This window comes from Dendropsophus ebraccatus, chromosome 7 (assembly GCF_027789765.1).
Source record: "Dendropsophus ebraccatus isolate aDenEbr1 chromosome 7, aDenEbr1.pat, whole genome shotgun sequence".
NCBI lineage: Eukaryota > Metazoa > Chordata > Amphibia > Anura > Hylidae > Dendropsophus > Dendropsophus ebraccatus.
In genome coordinates this window covers 59,495,487-59,516,148 of record NC_091460.1, presented here as the reverse complement: position 1 = coordinate 59,516,148, position 20,662 = coordinate 59,495,487, and the positions used below count along the sequence as shown (strand labels likewise).

At 45.0% G+C, this 20,662-nt stretch overlaps 1 protein-coding gene across 3 annotated transcripts in view; it reads right to left on the bottom strand.

Moving 5' to 3' along the window:
• Positions 1-9,116, bottom strand: part of ATP10D (ATPase phospholipid transporting 10D (putative)) — a 54,615-nt gene extending 45,499 nt beyond the window's left edge. For all 3 annotated transcript variants that reach the window (XM_069977582.1, XM_069977583.1, XM_069977584.1), the window contains exon 1: positions 8,997-9,116. The gene's annotated coding sequence lies outside the window, so the exon portion shown is untranslated. The remainder of the gene's footprint in view (positions 1-8,996) is intronic.
• Positions 9,117-20,662: the final 11,546 nt, after the last annotated feature.

Genomic DNA, 20,662 nt, shown 5'->3' with positions numbered 1-20,662 from the left:
AGCAGATCCTGTATGTGTGACTGCATCCTTAGGTCCCATTTACACATCAGTAACCCAGTCTGTAATTACGGACCAACAACTGGGGACAAGGTTACAAATGTGTTTCAGTAACTGTCTGCATTTGCAAGGACCCACTAATACAAATAGGTGACACGGATGCACAATGGCTTAATCATTCTTTTGCGGCCCGGATCCTGTCTCCAAAACGGCTCCATAACATTTACAGATGTGGGTATGAGGCCATAGGAATTATTGAGGCTTCATGTGTAAAAGGAGCCATTATGTCTCTTGATTCATCTGAATATAACAATTTTTATAATCCAACTTGCACCACATGATAGTATAAAATATGCACGTTAGGGCCTATAATACAGCAATAAACCAGAAACTTTCTAAAACAATAAACTTTCAGTTAAGTTTATTAATGCTAATCTAATTCCTAGGTCAAAAAAGGGACATGTAAGGGGCAAAGAGGGATGTGGGTTGAAAGAGGGACACTTGGGAGGCATGTTACTGCAACTACTACTGTGTACAGACACCTAAAATAAAAGTGCCATAGTGATCAATGATGCCGGCAGTTTGTGTCATTAGTCCCATGTTCACACCAATACCTGGGTCCGTATTACATAATGTAAAGTGGCCTTGAGAATTGGACAAAAAACACCTTTTATTAGCTATAAGCTTTGAGCTACACAATCACGTGAGATTTTTTATGAGATTAGGTTGTCAGGTAAAATTCAGGTTGTGATGTAACTTTCATTGTTCTCTACATAGAAAAAAGTCCCTAACAACCTGAGCACTGTTGCTCAATTTCATAGTGGTTTTGTTTCCCCCTCCTCTGGGAACAACTGAAGTTTCCTTCATGACTTCATCTAGCCTAAGCCCTATTCTGTAGTTTGACACAGGAGCTATGCAAAATCTTTCTAAAACATGACATACATACATGATCTCCAAGAGAAAGTGAGTGCAGATTCCTTTTTCCCCAGTAGTTGCCAGTGCTATTGCAGCCAGTGGCTGAGTGCGCGGGGGGGGTCAGGGGTAGAGAAAGACTCCCCACAGAAGATAGCCATGGCAGCAGATTGTTGCTAGCTTAGTAGTTTGTCTCTTAACACGTTGAAAGACGACAGACAACGATGTCGGTTGATCATTGCCCTTTATTACACAAAGCGATTTTCGGCCGTAATGGCCGATAATCAGCCAAATACAGCCAATAATCGCTTGGTGTAATAGTCTTTAGTTGGTTATAAATCACAGATGTCTGTAACACTTACTGCAATTCAATAATCACACAGAGTACACTAATCTAATAAAGGCCCAAAACACTTTTCCTCATATGCTCTGTTTTCTCCTGGTCACAATAGAAGATAACTCAGCCAACAAGAAACACTTAACTGACTCAAACAGCAATGGCCTTATAAAAGTAATTATATATGCCACGTGCAGGCAGCCGGGCCATCCTGTCATGCGTCAACGCCAAACAAGAAACTTTCCATCAGTCACTTGTATATATGGTGCTGGGGGTCAAACAGAAACAAAAAAAGTTTAAAATATGCGCAATATACAAATATATATATATATATATATATATATATATATATATATATATATAAAAAAAAAAAACAATACATAACTTTCATTACAAAAATCTCATGAAAGCACAGCAGAACAAGAAAAAAGGCAAAAGTATATACAGCCTAAAACAGCTTGTTCTACTGACAGCTACCTGTGTTCAAACAGCATAAACCCCCATGTTTACGTCACTCAGGAGAGGAAGACAAGCTGTTACCAGACACGTCTAGCTGTGGCTTAAATCCTGGCCAAACAAAGGACATTGGGAGGAATTTAATTTATAACAACATGCCTGATCTTCATTTACCCCCCCCCCCCCCAACATTTCTAGTCAAAGGTAACAAGGAGTCCCTGATACACATTACAGTAGCATACCTCTAAAGTTTCCCTCTTTTGGATTGACAGTCCCTCATTTTGACACATGTCTCTCTGTCCCTCTTTCCCCCTTACATGTCCCTCTTTTTGACCTGGGAATTAGATTTGCATTAATAAACCTTTTATGTTGCTCTAGAAAGTGCCTGGCTTCTTACTATATAATACAGTGATTTTCAACCAGTGTGCCGCGGGGAAAGTTCCCCAAACTATGGTGCCCCTGTGAAACAGGAGAAAACAATGGGGGAGAGAAACATGGGGATGGTGGAGAGAAGTATGGTGGAGAGAAGCGGCGTGGAGAGAAGTATGGTGGAGAGAAGTATGGTGGAGAGAAGTATGGTGGAGAGAAGTATGGTGGAGAGAAGTATGGTGGAGAGAAGTATGGTGGAGAGAAGTATGGTGGAGAGGAAAACAGGCCCAGGTTTCACACTGAGTTAGTATAAATACATTTAGAATCGATATTATTAACTATATGTATAACATGTACCGTTTTAGTGTCATTTTGTGCCATTTTGGTTGGTGGTGTGCCCCGGGATTTTTTAAGTATAAAAAGTGTGCCGCGGCTCAAAAAAGGTTGAAAATCACTGATATAATAGACCCAAAATTTCATATTATTCAATCATGTGGTACACGTTGGATCCTAAAAATTGTTATATTCAGATGAATCATGTGACATTATGCCCCCTTTCACACATGCAGTTCATATGGCACCATACACACATCTGTAGGTGTTACGATCCATTTTGGGGTCATGATCCATGCTGCAAAAAAACTATTAAGCCATTGTGCGGTCTGTGTCACCTATATGACAGTGGGTCCCTGCAAATGCAGACAGTTACTGAAATATATTCGTAATCCTGTCTGCTATTACAGACAGGGTTACTGATGTGTGAATAAGACCTAAGGACGCATCACACATACAGGATCTGCTGCAGATCTGCAGATATCAATATAACTAAATGCATCAATCTGCAGCAGATCCTGTATGTGTGAATACATCCTTGAATTAAAAAGTATAGAAAAGTCTGTAAAATTTTCCTAGTGTGAACCACAAGTGTCCCTCTTTGGCCGTGCAAAAAGTTGTGAGGTATGCAGTAGTCTGAATATCATTATTACTTGCGTAAGTCCCTATTAAACGAGGTGACTGAGAGGCGCGAACAAGCACTGTCAGCGCTCGTTTGCTCCTCTTTCCCTGCTCGCTGCCACCGATGTTACATGCATCGGCAGCGAGCGGATGAGTACAGTGGGGGGGGCCGCAGGGAGCTGTGGGGGGGCTACCCGGGTGATCATCCGGGCAGCCCATAAAAGATAGCAGAGGTCTGCTGCCGCCGCTTCTACTCCACAGAGCAACGGTAGCAGATCATTGCTATATAAGTCATTTGCCTTTCAACATTTTGAAAGACAAACGACAGCAACGATCAGCCGACATCGTTCATGTTGGCTGATTGTTGCCTTCTATTACACGAGACGATTATCAGCCGTAATCGCTCTGTGCAATGGGGCCTTTACACACATCCACTGCTATATGTATGTATGGTAGCCTGCATGTTTGTAAATGTTACAACTAGGTGTGAACCCAAACACTCGGCATACAAGGCTATGGGCTCCATCCATCTTCTCCAGCCACTGTAGCTATGGGCTCTATCTATCTTCTCCAGTTACCGGAAGTCAAGTGCCAGGTGTTTGAGTTCGCGCAACCTTAAACCTACAGTACATTCGCTTATCTCTAGATATAAACCAGGTCACTAATTTTGATCCAAGAGATCAGACTAGGGTCAGTAGACCAGCATGAACTTTCAAACAGTATCGGAGCTCCCGACATCATAATCATGATGCTGTGAGCTCCGAGGTCCACTCCGCAGGACACCGTCCATGTATGGATGGATTTTTGTGCAGTAGCCCTAGCGGCTGAAACGATATATCCCATCATTCCCCAGTTCATGTTTGTCTAAAAATATACCCTTTCTTCTCAGACACAACACTTCTACTGTCAAGGTAACCTGTAGTTTATGTTCTCGCATTGTTGCCCAATATAGCTAGCATTGAACTATATAGGTTTACCATTAGAGAACAGCACTGTAAGCACTGGTTTGAATGAAGTTACAAAGCCCTCTATGTAAACCACTAAGTAAATTTGTTACAGCCAGTGCTTACATGCTCACGCTTTGTAAATTACTAACTAGCAACAAAGAGGGGACCCATGATCAGAATATGAAACGTCACATCGAAGTATGGTACAGTGACAGCATGGTCACAAAACTAGTTTGCAAAGCAAAAAAATGGAACATAAGCATAATGGACTCCATGGAGGAGATTTATCAAACATGGGGTAAAGTAAAACTGGCTTAGTTGCCCCTAGCAACCAGATTCCACCTTTTATTTTCCAAAGAGGAAATGAAACGGGAGGGGGTGGGCTAGGCAGCACGGGAGGGGGTTGCTCCGTGCCGCCCACTATGCATATTCATGTAAAAATAGCGAGTGACACAGGAGGGGGCGGCGGACTGGACGGGACAAGCTGGTCCTCGTCACTTAGGGTGGCGCCCCAAATGCTCCTAAACCTCTGATTAGCATAGGGGCTATCGTTCGAATGCGGGCCAGAAGAAAAGATTTAGTATCAGCCCTGCTCTCTACAGGTAATGATCTACTGCGGCATATCAGCAGGTTCTTTGGGTTGCCACTTGAAGGACTCCTGTTTACATCATGTTTTGATGTCAAAATGTGCAGGTCCCCGAGGTAGGATCTGCATCTATTGGAGAACTGTGGTATATCCTCTGGATCAGCCAGTTAGTAATAACTCTTTCATCTTACAACCCTTTAGGAAAACCACATCAAATCTGTAAAAATAGCCCTCCACATTTTCATTTTCCTAGGTGTTAGGAGTTGTTATAAAGGTGAAATAATATCTCTACAATCTCCTGAGGCCCATTAGTGAACACAAGTAATACATACCCATAGATACTCTCATGTGCTAGGTATGCCAGGACTCAGACGACAAATTTTATAATTTGGACTACTATTCGCACAGATGTCACAGGAAATACAGGCCTCCATAAAGCTGTTTATAGCACATGCCTGCTCCATTCATTTGCAATGGGATGTACCAGATGTACCGCTGTTCACATTGTAATTAACTTCAATTAAAATATTTTGGTTGAGCGGATATATTACCTGGCAGCTGAATGAGGAGAACCAGTTATACGGAGTGTTACCCAGACGTGGATAACATGACACTTTAGCAGCACATGCTTCCACTGGTAGTCCAAGTTTTAGCTCAGCAGGGAATAAAAGTATAAAGCAGAAGTACATAGAGTTCTTTAGTCCTCAAAACCACAACAGTCCTATCTTACCAATTGAAATGATTACATGTGCAGGTCGTAGTCATATACTGATCTGGCCAAGATTTAAACAATAAATTAATTTAATCATAAAGAGCGCATGATATAGATATTCATCAAAAAATAATATTAAAAATAAAAATATAAAAACGCATTCATAGAATTATCATCAAGATGGGAATTAAGATAGGGATCAACACATGGGACATTAAATGGATGCACATATGAATTAAAATTCAATACACAAATAAATTAAAAGTCAAAAAAAAAAAAAATCAAAAAAAAAAATCAAGAAAGTCTCTTCTGAAATGAGCGATACCGCTGGGTGCCGGCCGGTTGCAAGGTTGTATTGCTTATGCCTTTGATTGTAAGCCACTAGTTCCACTCTAGTTTCAATACAGTTTAGAGGTTGACCTTGGACTTGTAGTCCTTCCAGGTACATATATAGACTCGGACTTGTGGTCTTTCTAGATACGTGATACCCAGACACCTTTTAGACTAGTAGTCCTCCTGAGTCCTCAATGTGTGATCCGCTTTGTTAGATCACTAATGATATTTTAGACAGACAGTGGTATCAGTCACAAACTTGTGGCGTTTGTAACGCCTCTCACCCGTCCCGAGGTGGCTGGTGGACAAATGCTATATACAGATTAATACAGACTAATGCTATATTAGATTAGTTATTGTGATTTTAAACTGAACATTATTTTCCTTATTCTTTTTACATTTTTGATTTTTTTTTTGTTTTGGGGACCTACTCTTGACCTATTGTCCCTCTGGGGGGCCCCCGATTGTGTTATACCATCTAGACACTTGCCATTTGGAATACCACGACCATCTCCATCACCCTGTCCCGGACGGAGTCATCTGTGACGAGATCGAGGCTGTATTATCGCGCGCGAAGGTATCCTCAGAACCACGAGGACGCGCCGCAGGATCGCTCCACTAGCCGCTAACATCATCCGGCCGCTGCGATCTGACAGCAGAGAGGGAAGAAGCGATACCACCAGCCGCCTCGGGACGGGTGAGAGGCGTTACAAACGCCGCAAGTTTGTGACTGATACCACTGTCTGTCTAAAATATCATTAGTGATCTAACAAAGCGGATCACACATTGAGGACTCAGGAGGACTACTAGTCTAAAAGGTGTCTGGGTATCACGTATCTAGAAAGACCACAAGTCCGAGTCTATATATGTACCTGGAAGGACTACAAGTCCAAGGTCAACCTCTAAACTGTATTGAAACTAGAGTCGAACTAGTGGCTTACAATCAAAGGCATAAGCAATACAACCTTGCAACCGGCCGGCACCCAGCGGTATCGCTCATTTCAGAAGAGACTTTGATTTTTTTTTTTTTTGATTTTTGACTTTTAATTTATTTGTGTATTGAATTTTAATTCATATGTGCATCCATTTAATGTCCCATGTGTTGATACCTATCTTAATTCCCATCTTGATGATAATTCTATGAATGCGTTTTTATATTTTTATTTTTAATATTATTTTTTGATGAATATCTATATCATGCGCTCTTTATGATTAAATTAATTTATTATTGTTTAAATCTTGGCCAGATCAGTATATGACTACGACCTGCACATGTAATCATTTCAATTGGTAAGATAGGACTGTTGTGGTTTTGAGGACTAAAGAACTCTATGTACTTCTGTTTCCCCCACCCGCTCATCTCTAGGTAAGGGCATTTTTAGTTTAACCTCGACCTATACAGTGATAATTGTGAGCTGCACCAATATATTACTCTCAAAAGTATAAAGCAGTGCAGCACTGGCGGAGCCTGTTCCTTGTGAATAGAGGGAGGTTACAATGACCCTGTGAACAATACAGCTGAACAAAGTATAGCTCCCAATGGTAAAAACAGAGACAAGAGCCCTGATAAGGCAGACATTCCAATATGGAGCCAAGCTTCTTATATACAAATAAAGCCATACATCTAACACTTTCACTCTTAGTATTTTAATTGTATTACAATTGTATCCAGTCCAGATAATCACCTGTCAGCTAACACTATCCATACAATAATACATTGTAGCAATCCTACCGGAAGGATAGGGTTTATGTGCTACTGTTGTCCTATAGCGCTTACACAAGATGACCTAGACTGGACACAGCAGTTGCAAAATTCTAATTCCCCCTTTTTACCATGCAAATCCATCAGCAGATGACAGAAGGTTATTTACAGCACAGTGTGAATAGACTCCAGGCTGCCATAAAACAAGTAGGTGTGTGGAGCTTGAATTGAAACGTTTCATATTATTTCCCTATAAAACAGTAAGGAGTCCCCTCTTTCTTTAGACATGATACAACCTGATCTAATATGTAATGGAAAACTGACCTTACAGGAATTTTAATGCACGTTTACATAGCCCAAAGGAGAATCTAAATGTTATATCACATACAATAGTTTGCTATGGTGTGAAATATGTTCATGTCACAGCAAAAGGACAGTCTGCATTATTCACCTAAGAATTTCTTATGCCATTAAATCCTATGCTAAAAGTGATGGCCTATCCCTAAAGTGACTGTACCACCAGGCCCAGACTGAAGCACTGGAGGCGGGCCGACCCACCCTTAGTGGGAGGAAACCCCCTCCCCTCTATGATAGGGTTCCATTGATTCTAATGGAGTCATGTCATGGGGGGGCTAGGGTTTCGGGTCGGCCCGCCTCCAGTGCTTTAGCCTGGGCCTGGTGGTACAGTCACTTTAAGATATGCCAACAATATCTGATTGGTGGGGGGACCAACAGCCGTCACCCCCACCAATACACAGGACACCAGAACTGTAGCACCCGAATATAAGTCGCAGACCGCTCCATACACTGGGTGGTGGATGTGCTGGGATACTGGAGCTCAGCACCAACTGAAGTGAATGGAAGCCAAATCCAGCACTACTGCAATGTCTGCTTCCGACTGTTCTCTGTGTAGGCAGGTGCCATGGCAATAGCTGATTGGAAGGGTGTCGGATGGTAGACCCCTTTACTGATGAGATAGTTAAGGCCTGTCCTCACTGAAGCGGCATAGTGGTTTTAATTGCAATTTACAGTCATTCTACCTCCAACCACGGGTGACCTTGTATTGCCCAAAAAGCTTACTGTTCTATAAGTGATCAGCAAATCATCCAGACTGCCCATGAAAACTACGGCCAGGAGCACGGAGTTCTATAAAGTCCCGACCGCCATATTAGGGAGCATCGCCCCCTAATATGTCACCACTATATTAATAAATATAACTGTTATATATGTCATCATATTTACCTAAACACCAGTAATAATGAATATATATATATAACTTCAACTCCCATCAGTACAGACACGATGGGGGCTGTCGTGTTTCACAAGCTAAAGGGCCACAAGTTAGAAACCACAGATCAACAGCACAGCAGCAGGCAGGACACTGGGGCAGATGGCGTTGTACAATAGTAACAGAGAAGTCACTATTTCGGGAAGTTTGCAGACATTAAGGCAATGCTAGAAAATCCCTTTAAGCATATCCGTTATGTTGTAGTAAGAGGTCACCGCTGGGTGGATACAATGGCACCCGCATTACAGCGGTAAGTGAACCGTGCCGGGCAGAGGGGCACCCTGGCAGTAAGGGGGCGGCACACAATGGCAGCTTCCATCAAGCACATCTTATCCGCGCAGCTGAAGCCACTAAGAAGGACAATAGCACAGGCCTATAGCGGCGTCCCCCCCGGCCCCCTCACCATGCTCCTCAGCTGCTGCCGCTCCGGGACATGCTCAGGAGCTTTCACCGTTTCTAGAGGAACTTGCGCCGCGGCCGCCAGAGGAAGCTTCCCGGAGCTCAGCTGACTACTGCTGCGGATCTCTGCGGCCCGGGAGAGAGAGGCGCGTCTCAGCCAATCAGCGACCGCCGCTCCGTGACGTCACCCGCAGGCTCTTCCTCCTGTGAGTGTGGTTATTATGAGGAGCTACAGCACAACACGGCTGGGACAGTAGTCACCCAATGCTGGCTACAGAGAGAGCAATCAGTTACAGAGCACTCACTAGTCACATAGACATGCACTACAAATACAACTCTTCTCAGCTAATAGTACATTCAGTGATGGAGTGTCCATAGTATGTTTCTGCATTAGTTTTTGCAGTGTCCTCTCAGTTCCTCCACTACTGAATTATCAATGCTTTCCGCAGAAATTTGGAGTCAAAAATTTGCAAATATCTGTGCAGCGCTCTCAATTTGTGCACAAAAAGCATCCAAAAATAATGGGTGGAAAGGTGTTTTCTGGGATATAGCCTTAGCATACACTATCAGATTGGTTGGGATGTGCCCGCATCCAGCAGTATCAGCTGGGTGAACATGCCAACACGCCATGTCAAACAACGGCTGCTGCTCTTACAGCGTCTGAACATGGCTTTAGGGAAGGTGTCAATTTTTTAGTTTAACCAGTTCTTCAGCAAGAATATATAGGTTTATGGTACCCGAAATTGCCCTTTAAGTTCTTTTTAAAGGGGAACTTCAGGTAGACGGAAAAAAATAAAACTTCTGCAGAAGCATACAGCATTGCTTACCTATCTATCCTAGTTTTGAAACTACCAAAAATCCATTTATTTATTTATTTATTTATTTATTTTTTTTGGGGGGGGGGTTGTTCTGTATTGTGCAGCTGTACTTCCTGGTTGAGCAGTTGTACACAGGACTACAGGTTCCAGAATGCATTGCTTTCCCTCAGCTGTCCATTACAGTCCTCCACCCTGATCATTCCCCACCCAGATCTACAGTATAGCAGAACATCTAGGCTGTGTTCACACATTGCAGTTTCATTGTGTTACTAAATATTTGCAGAACTCTATCATTTCATTGTGTTCCCATCCCGACAGCGCACTGTTACTACCTGTAACACCACACACCGTACTGTTACTACCTGTAACACCCGCACAGCGCACTGTTACTACCTGTAATGCCGATATTGGAATAAAGAACTTTTTAAATTTAATTGAAATTTTTTTTTTTTTCATTTCCAAGCATATGATCAAGCATCTTTTATCTTTGAAGTTGAGCCCACAATAAGGAGTTTATCCGGTATTATCTTACATAGGATATACTGTGTATGCAAACACACACAATGTGAGACAGAAGCCTGAAAGATTTGTCTCCTAAGGGGGGATAGCAGAAGGAGCAGGAGACAGTGTGGATTAGCACAGGGGCCTTTTTTCTTCATTTCCTGGATTTCTATCAGCTACCAGTGTGACAGAACCGTATAGATATGGTAATACATTGTATAGACACATCTATATAACTTTTATGTACTTTTAATAGAAAAAAAGTTTTCCTTATGTGGAGTTTCCCTTTAAGTGAATGTGGGATAAAGTACCATACGCAGGAGTTGCAGAAAATATGGAGCTCTATGCGGTATACTATGGAGTGGATGCTGATTTCATTGGTGCACCGTGGCCCCTTCAGTCGGCTGGTCAGCAGGCCATCTGCTGTGGCGATTTCCTTCTGTTTTCTAGTTTAGTCAAACTAGAAAATTGAATTCTTTTACTATCCACAAAAGAATGCTGGGCAACTGTTACTGTTTGCATCGGTTCGCTGCTCTGGCTAATAATTCTCCAGCATGATCCCCCTTCCCCCACCACTGTTTAATCTCTATATGACCTAATAGGGCACATGGACAGACAGTGTCATTTAGAGGAGGTATCCTTCACCGTCAACAATAGTTCTACAGAGAAGAAGCAGTAAATTGTTGTAGACATGAAATTCCGAATGTACCATCTGAAGCCATCTGTAAAGACAATAGAATATCTGACTTTGTTTTGCAGTTTATTTAAACTACTTTCACCGAGCTCAATGGATATTCCTCCATTTCTGGTAACATAAAGATTTGACTGACATCGTTTGTTTTTTTTTTCTCCATTCCCCCTTTGATAACATTTTTTTTTTTCGGTTGTTTACTGTGATTAAGCACAAAGTATAAACATTATTATTTTTAATGACTTTTATTTAATATAAATTTAAAACACATTATTTTTCTTAATGGCCCCTCCGGACATGTCTTATATAGTATATACTAGTCCACAGGTTGACAGATCTTTCCATAGGCACACATTAACAGATAGCTGTCAATCACTAAGTAGGACCGCCCATTTTTTGCTCTCCAGATAAGGCTGGGTTCACACTACATTTTAGCAATCCGTTTTTTGCAACAAAACGGATGAAAAACTGATGAAAAAAAGGATGCAATTGTGTGCATCGTTTTGCTCAATTTTTCCATTGACTTCCATTATAAAAGAAAAAGACGGATCAAAACGGATCAGTTTTTTTAACGTACACAAAAACTTAATCAACCTCATTTTTGTGCCTGTTAAAAAAACAAATATCCGTTTTGGTCCATTTTTTTTCAAAATGGAAGTCAATGGAAAAACGGATAAAAACGGATGCACACAACGGAACACAACTCGGGATGGACCCAGCCTTACCAGTTGTGAGCTCCAATAGGGACATGGGCTATTTTGAATGATTAAAGCTCTGTACAGCATCTTGAAAAAAAAAAAAAAAAAAAGATGGGGCTATAAATTGAAAACATCTAGTTGGCTGATCATTGTCTCTCTATTAATCCTTGTAATAAATCTGCCGCCTGCACATCTCTCCGTGTAATAAGAAATGCACAGCTGATGGCAGATAAGGAAAGGGTTGCATGAATAATGCTAGCAATGTTGATGCAACCCTGGGCGCATGATTGTTGAATCGGTGAGGCTCGGTAGGCGACCATCGATCAGTGATGACTTACATGGCTGATAGGACTGTCTAATACAGCCATATCTGTCAAATTAGATCTTTAGGGCATTCTTACATGTGGTAGTGCTGGTGCTGCCATGTGTGGTCCTGCAAAAAACACTTGGACTTGCTGCTTTAAATAGTGGAGCGGGTGTGACTCTGCTAGTGCCAGGCTGCTGCTACTTGCATCTGCTGTTCACTGCTAATTGCAGACTGCACCAGGACAGGGGTTATCTGGCGGTATACAACTTTTAATATATGGCTGCTATCATATAGAAAACAATAAAGAACCTATACCTGTCCGCTCTCCCCTAGTGTCACCAGTGTCCCCCGCTGACTGCAGCGCCTTAACTTACAAGGCAAACTAGTCCCGGGAGTGACAGCCTGCTCGTCGGCCAATCACTGCAGTGTCGCCAATCACTGGGGGACACTGGAGAAACCACAATAGGACACCGGAGCACAGACAGGTAAGTATCCCGAAGATTCTTTATTGTTAGGTATATAATAGCAGCAGGGCCGGTTTTAGACTAGATGTGGCCCTGGGCAAAGTTGAAGGTGGGGCCCCAAATGCTGAAATATTTTAGCAACAATTTAAGGTCCCCATACATGTTACTCTTCTGTTGGTGGTACCTGTTGCTCCTGGTGGGTTTGGCCATCAGCGTAAGGTGTATGGGGCTCTCTGGACAGTCCTCTGACAGATGATATCAGTGGACATAGGGGGTAAAGCTTGATGGAAAATCAACGCCCAACCTCTTTGCTCTCAGAGAGATAAGTCGCCATCAGATCCGTATGGCTATGGCTTTCCCCTCTCATAGAGAACACAGGAACACTCAGATGTGCCAAATTTCTGTGTATGGGGAGGACGGGACCGGATGGGACAGATAATTGTCAGCTGAAGGATTGTTCAGCCAGCAGTTATTGGAAGTGTACGGCCACTTTTAAGGCCGTATTACACGGCCTGATATTCTGCAGAAGTGAGCGCCAATCTGGTAGAATGGAGCTCGCTTAGAGAGCCTACTACATGGCTCTTTTATGATGCAGCAAAAGCTATGGAGGAGATTTATCAAACTGGTGTAAAGAAGAATTGGCTCAGTTGCCCCTAGCAACCAATCAGATTCCACCATCTTAGAATGTGAGTAATGAATGGTGGAATCTGATTGGTTGCTAGGGGCAACGGAGCCAGTTTCACTTTACACCATGTTTGATAAATCTCCCCCTATGTGTATATATACAGTATATCATTAATGATGTGTGTGCAATCCTTGCTGTATAAAGTAAACAATAAAGATATATACTACCTGATCACGTTCCCCGGTGCCCTTAGGCCTTGTCTGTGATATATACTACCTGATCATGTTCCCCAGTGTCCTCACAGAGCGATAGCGTCCTGATTCGGACTATTTTTGCTCCATATATTAGGCCCCTTACTCAGTTCAGAAGGTTACATGCCGGGACTGCCGCTATATGCCAGGACTGCCCCTACATGTCAGGACTGCCCCTACCTGTCAGGACTGCCCATACATTCTGGGACTGCCGCTACATGCCGGGACTGCCCCTACATGTCAGGACTGCCGCTACATGCCGGGACTGCCGCTACATGCCGGGACTGCCCCTACATGTCAGGACTGCCGCTACATGCCGGGACTGCCCCTACATGTCAGGACTGCCACTATATGCCAGGACTGCCCCTACATGTCAGGACTGCCCATACATTCTGGGACTGCCGCTACATGCCGGGACTGCCCCTACATGTCAGGACTGCCGCTACATGCCGGGACTGCCCCTACATGTCAGGACTGCCGCTACATTCTGGGACTGCCGCTACATGCCGGGACTGCCGCTACATGCCGGGACTGCCACTACATGTCAGGACTGCCCCTACATTCTGGGACTGCCGCTACATGTCAGGACTGCCCCTAAATGCCAGGACTGCCACTACATTCTGGGACTGCCGCTACATTCTGGGACTGCCGTTACATGCCAGGACTGCCGCTAGTGGTGTAAACACAAGAACTATTTATATGAATTGCTTTAAAAAAATAAAATAAAAAAATCACTATAATCAGGACCAAATATTACCTCCATACCGTTATTGAAGAAAACTTTACTATATATAGGCCAATATTACCACCATAAAGTGACCGCCCCATAATGACTCTATATATACACTATATACAGACCAATATTACCACCATAAAGTGACCGCCCCATAATGACTCTATATACACTATATACAGACCAATATTACTGCCATAGAGTGACCACCGCATGACTCTATATACACTATATACAGACCAATATTACCGCTATAGACTTTCCACTGTATAATGAATGACTCTTTATACACTGTATACAGACCAATATTATGTGGCTGTCACTCTATGGCTGTACTTTTGGTCTGTATATAGTGTATATATAGAGTCATTATGTGGTGGTCACTGTATGGCGGTAATATTGGTCTGTATATAGTGTCATTATGTGGCAGTCAATCTATGGCAGTAATGACTATATATACACTATATACAGACCAATATTACCAGCATACAGTGACCACCACCTAAGGACTGAATACCACCTCAGGGCTCCAGACTAAAAAATTTACCTGGGAGCCATTGGCTCCTAACCTGAAAAATTTAGGCGCCAAATAGAATATTTGGTCGCCAACATTTTAAACCATGTAAAATTAATGTTATGTTACATGGGACTTACTGTGTGCAGAGGCCACGGCAGCAGCCTCCTCCTTTAGATCCTTTCTTTTCTTAGTTTGAAAATGTTCAACATGGAAACTTGCAACTTGACAACCATATACAGTCTGACTCAGTACTTCAGCTTCACTTGGCTAGCCTTTTAATGAGGCTTACTCTTCTGAACTTGAACTTAAAGGGAACCTGTCACCCCCGGTGACGGGGTGACAGGCTCCCAACCCCCGTTAGAACCCCCTATACTCACCTCATCGTGCCGGGTCCCGCTTCTGAAGATGGTCGGGTCACGGAGATCTCAGCCACTGCAGCCCGGCGTGCGCTGAGAGATGAGTCCAACGCTCATAGAGAATGACGGGAGAGTCCAGCGCTCCCTCATTCTCTATGAGCATTGGACTCATCTCTCAGTGTGCGCGCCGGGCTGCAGCGGCTTAGATCTCCGTGACCCGACCATCTTCAGAAGCGGGACCCGGCGCGATGAGGTGAGTATAGGGGGTTCTATTGGGGGGTTGGGAGCCTGTCACCCCGTCACCGGGGGTGACAGGTTCCCTTTAAAAGCTTGCAACAGTCTATACATACTGAGCTAGACTTATGACTGCAGCCATAGTGACCCCCCACAAGATGTGTATATAGATAGATATATCTCTCACCTAGTGACTAATGCAAGTGACCCCCTACAATACAGACACCTGAGGGGCCCTGATAATAATAATTGTGCATATATCTATCTCCCAGTGTCTGCAGCCAGTTTGCCCTACACTTATAGATGGCCCCCTCCCCTTATAGATGACCCCCTCCTTTTATAGATGACCCCCTCTACCCTCATTATAGATGCCCCCTCCTCCCCCCCATTATAGATGCCCCCTCCTCCCCCCCATTATAGATGCCCCCTCTCCCCCCCATTATAGATGCCCCCTCTTCTCCCCCCCTTATAGATACCCCCTCCCCTTATAGATGACCCCCTCTACCCCCATTATAGATGGCCCCTCCTCCCCCCCATTATAGATGCCCCCTCCTCCCGCCCATTATAGATGCCCCCTCCTCCTCCCCATTATAGATGCCCCCTCTTCTCCCCCCCTTATAGATACCCCCTCCCCTTATAGCTAGCCCCCCTCTCCCCCCCTTGAAGATGGCCCCTCTTCTCCCCCCATTATAGATGCCCCCCCTTCTCTTCCCCCCATTATAGATGGCACCCTCTTCTCCCCCCATTATAGATGCCCCCCCTTTCCTCTATGCTAAGCAGTATTTAAAAAAAACAAACACACAAACTCACCTGACAACCCGCTCCCCCGGCGATCCTCTTCTTCTTCGGACGCTTTCCCCGGCTGATGCACGGCTGCCGGGGGTGTCCCGTCCTATCCCCGGCAGCGCGGCGCGTCAGTGAGCTCTCTGTACGCCGGGGCTGTGACTTCTGACACAGGAAGCGTCTCTGACGCGCGCTTCCTGTGCCGGAAGTCAGGGCCCCAGGCAGCTCACTGATGCGCCGCGCTGCCGGGGATAGGATGGGACACCCCCGGCAGCCGCGCGTCAGCCGGGGACCCGGACTTAAAGAGACAGCACGCCGCCGCCGGGGCCAGTCGCAAATGGCGCCCAGATTAATAAATCTGGGCGCCATTTGCAAAATATCAGTCGCATTGGCGACCATTTTGGTCGCCATCTGGAGCCCTGCACCTTATTATTTTTCTCAATAAAATACACCGTATTGCCTTATATACATAGGAGCTGCAGCCAATCAGCGGCCTCAGTGGTCATCGGCAGCAATTACATAGGACGGATGAGGCCAGAGAATGGCTGCAGCTCCTATACACAGTCTATTCACCTCAACACTTGGGAGTCAGCAGTGCTAACTCACACACTAATATATATATATATATATATATATATATATATACATATACACTCACACATCCATGAAAACACATTATACAGATACAAACCATCCAGCCCATACACTATACACAGGACATGTAACACACACTACATTCATCCATTATACACTTACATTCATACACATTACACACTACATATACAGTATACTTACTCTGTCTAGCATGTTGGGTGTAGTGGTGAATCCCCCTCATGTACCATGCAGCAGGCTGTCATCCTCACCCGGCAGCCCTCTCCTCCATCGTCCCGACAGCTCCACACCAGAGCAGGAAGTCACGTGCAGTAAGAGGAGCTGGAGGGGGAGGGGGAGCTACACACACGGAGCAGACACCAAGCAGCGTCCTGCAGCCTCTGCGTGACCCCTGATAGCAGCAGCCAGGGATCACTGCCAGACGCTGCAGGACGCTCTCCTACTGGAACTGCGGGAGGGGGGCCCTGGGGGATGGGGGCCCTGGGCATTTGCCCTGCTTGCCCCCCCTAACGCCGGCCCTGGATAGCAGCAATAATTTAACTTCGGATAACCCCTTAAAAGGTACATTCACATGGACATTGCTATCAGAAAACAAGCAGCAGCAAAGTCAGAAATGTGTTGTATGGTTTAACCCCTTAACGACATCGGGCGTAAACTTATGCCCTGGCGCCATGGTACTTAGCGCATCAGGGCGTAAATTTACGCCCGATGTTTCCCCGATCGCTGCGTGTTCACACACAGCGGTCGGGGAAGATGGCCTGCTATAAATCATAGCAGGCCATCATAGCTTCTCGGCACGGGGGGTGGTTAACACCCCCCGTGCTTACGATCGCTGCTATAGGCTGATCAATTCAGAGTCCCACAAAATAGTAAATACCTGCCCTGGACCCCTCAGCTAGGTAGCCGAGGGGTCCAGAGCAGGTATTTGTACATTACTCACCTGTCCCGGGCTCCTGATCGGCGTCTTCCGGGTTCGCGGCGTCCTCCGTCATTCCGTTCGGTCTTCGGGTCTTTCCGGCGGTCCTCGTCGTCTTCTTTCGGCTATTTTCGGCTCCAGCCTCGTCATTTTCCGGATTTTGCGCTCTGCTGCCCCCTAGCGGCTGATATGTGTAATACACTTATCAGCAGCTACAGGGATATTCAGAATATAAAAAAAAATTATTTTTTCCCAAAATTTTTTTTTTCTATTTTCCGCACCCTATCGCCGCTGAGTGTTGATCAGCATCGCACGAAAGTGCGCTGCTAATCAGCAACTCCTCCTTTTTGGCGTAGGGTGTTTTTTTTCTATATTCTACTGCCACGGTCTGCTTATAAGTGCCGCACATTGCGGCATTTATCAGCAACTCCTTTGTTGGCGTAGGTTTTTTTTTTATACTTACTGTAAAAAAACACGTAAAAAACACTACATTACACCACACTACATTGAATAAAGTTTGACACTACACCACTACATACCCCATATACTAGTCCCCGTATAAAGATGGCCCCCAGGGTGTTTTCGGCTTCAGAGGGATACGTTATTATTGCCTCCGACACCAAAACAGCCAGTGAGGATGAATGGGGGGATCCTTCTTTCCTCCATTCATCCTCATCATCCAGTGACGTGTCTGGGAGTAGCGTAGCGTACGCTGCCCCCCAGACACGTCTTTTCCGCCAGTACCGTCCCAATAAGAGATGACGGCATGGTGTGAAATTCTACACACTCTGTGACAGTACCTCAGGGTACACTTACAGATTTCGGGTACGTGCAAACTGCGGAATGGCGAAGGATAACCCTTTGTGCATTCCGCAGCTAGCACCCACCGGCGGACTGATGCGGGCGCATGTCTCCACCCGTGTCATAGACTCCATTCTATGCACGGGCGGAATCCGTCGTCCATCCAAAGAATGAACACGTTGGACGGAGAGCGGAATCCGCCCGTGCATAGAATGGAGTCTATGACACGTGTGGAGACGTGCGCCTGCATCACTCCGCCGGCGGGTGCCAGCTGCGGAATGCACGAAGGGTTATCTGTCGCGATTCCGCAGTGTGCACGTACCCTTAGAGTGTATGTAGGAAGGGACACCCGAATCCAGCCCCCAGATGCCTCCTTCCCCCCCATCCTTGGAGTTAGTGGGGAGATCGTCCGGGAACTGATCTTCCCACTGCTGGATAAAGGTTACCACCTGTACGGGGATAACTTTTATACCAGCACCCCCCTCTTCCAGTCCCTCGCTGCCCTGTAGCTTGCGGCACGATCCGAAAATATCAGAAGCAGTAATAAAGCCCTAATATTTAGCAGCCATGGAGCGGACCCAGCGCTTCTGGATATGTGGGACCCCGTATCGCACCAGGACAACATTTTCCAGGTGACGTCCCCCACACTGGAGAACGGGAGACCCCAGAAGAAGTGCAGAGTGTGGCGTAACAGGGGGATCAGGAAGGACACCATTTACCAGTGTGACACCTGTCCTGATCCCCCCGGCCTCTGCATACTGGATCGCTTCAAGGCGCACCACACGTCACTGGGGTTCTACATTATCTAAATTCTGTCCCTTATTCCTATTTCAGGGGTCACGTTGGTCCGGGGATTATTCTGATCGCCATTATGGAGTCAGGAAGGAATTTTTCCCCTGTGATGAGGCTACTGTCGTCTGCCTCACGAGGGGTTTTTGCCTTCCTCTGGATCAACACAGGTTGAATTTGATGGACACCTGTCATTTTCAACCTTATAAACTAATAATTGGCCTAATACCCCCAAATAAATTAGAATTGTCCCTTTTCCCCAGCTAAATAGGTATGGCCGCCATTCCCATTAGAGGATGCCATGATGCAATTACAAAGCCTCTGTGCGGCCAGGACAGTAGAAACCCCCCACAAGTGACCCCATTCTGGAAACTACACCCCATAAGGAATCTAAGAAGGGGGGCAGCGGGGATATGGCCCCCTGGTGACGGCCACATTTGGGACGTGAAAATGAAAAAAATTTTATTTTTTATTTTCTCGGCACATGTTCTACGTAAGTGCCCGTCACCAGTGGGGTCCATATGCTCACTGCACCCCTTGTTAGATTCCTTATGGGGTGTAGTTTCCAGAATAGGGTCACTTGTCGGGGGTTTCTACTGTCCTGGCAGCACAGGAGCTTTGTAATTGCGACATGGCCTCCATCCTCCATTCCAGCCTCTAAATGGCGCTCTGTCCCTTTGGTGACTTGCCCTGTGCCCATATGGCACATTATGCCCACATGTGGGGTATTTTCGTACTCAGGGGACACTACCCTACACGTTTTGTGTTCATTTTCTTTTTTAACCCCTTGTGGAAATGGAAAAAAAATCAAGGCTAGACCAACATTTAGTGTAATTTTTGTAAAATTTTTACTCTAAATTATTAATCTTGTCATGTTTTTTCATTTTCACAAGGGGTTAAAAGATAAAAAAAAACATTTAATGTGTAGAGCAATTTCCCCTGAGTACGGAAATACCCCACATGTGGACATAAAGCGCCATGCGGGTGCAGGGTAAGCCTCCGAAGGGAAGAAGCGCCATTTGGTTTTTGAAGGCTGGATTTGGATGGAATGGATTTCGAGGGGCCATGTTGCATTCAAAAGGCCCCTGTGTTGCCAAGACAGTTGAAACCCCCCACAAGTGACCCCATTATGGAAACTACACCCCTCAAGGAATGTAACAAGGGGTGTAGTGAGCATATGGACCCCACTGGTGACGGACACAAATGTGGAACAATGTGGCGTGAAAATGAAATATTACATTTTTTACACTATAATGTTGGTTTAGCCTTGAATATATCATTTTCACAAGGGGTTAAAAGAGGAGAAAAAAAACAAAATGTGTAGCGCAATTTCCCCCGAGTCCGTAAATACCCCACATGTGGACATAAAGCGCCATGTGGGCGCAGGGCAAGCCTCCGAAGGGAAGGAGCGCCATTTCGTTTTTGAAGGCTGGATTTGGATGGAATGGATTTTGAGGGGCCATGTTGCATTCAAAAGGGCTCTGTGTTGCCAAGACAGTTGAAACCCCCCACAAGTGACCCCATTATGGAAACTACACCCCTCAAGGAATGTAACAAGGGGTGTAGTGAGCATA